This window comes from Cricetulus griseus, assembly GCF_003668045.3.
Source record: "Cricetulus griseus strain 17A/GY chromosome 1 unlocalized genomic scaffold, alternate assembly CriGri-PICRH-1.0 chr1_0, whole genome shotgun sequence".
NCBI lineage: Eukaryota > Metazoa > Chordata > Mammalia > Rodentia > Cricetidae > Cricetulus > Cricetulus griseus.
Window position 1 is genome coordinate 267,438,089 of NW_023276806.1, and position 478 is coordinate 267,438,566.

The following is a 478-nucleotide window of genomic DNA, read 5'->3' on the forward strand; positions in this document are numbered from 1 at the left end:
TGTGAGATGAAATCAACGAGGTTTCTCTCTGTAGGTACAAAAATAAAAAAAAAGAAAAAGAAAAGAAAAGAAAAGAGAAAAGAATATTTAGAATGTGATGGGCATAGAGTTTGGGATTAAAATACCTCTTCCTGGGATGGAGAGATAAGCCAGCAGTTAAGAGCAAACATTGGCTGTTTTTGCAGAAGACCCAAGTTTGGCTCCTGGAACCCATGTTGAGTGACTCACAACTAATGGTAACTTTGACCTCTTTAGTAGCTCTAATGCCATCATCTGGACTCTGCAGGCACTGCACTCATGTATCACACACACACACACACACACACACACACACACACACACACACACACACCACAAATAATAATTAAAAGTAAAATAAATCTTTAAAACAAAAAATTAAATGTCTTTTCCTAAATTAAAAAAGAAGAATATCTAAACATATACATGGATGATATCTATGTATTACAAAATATGACTG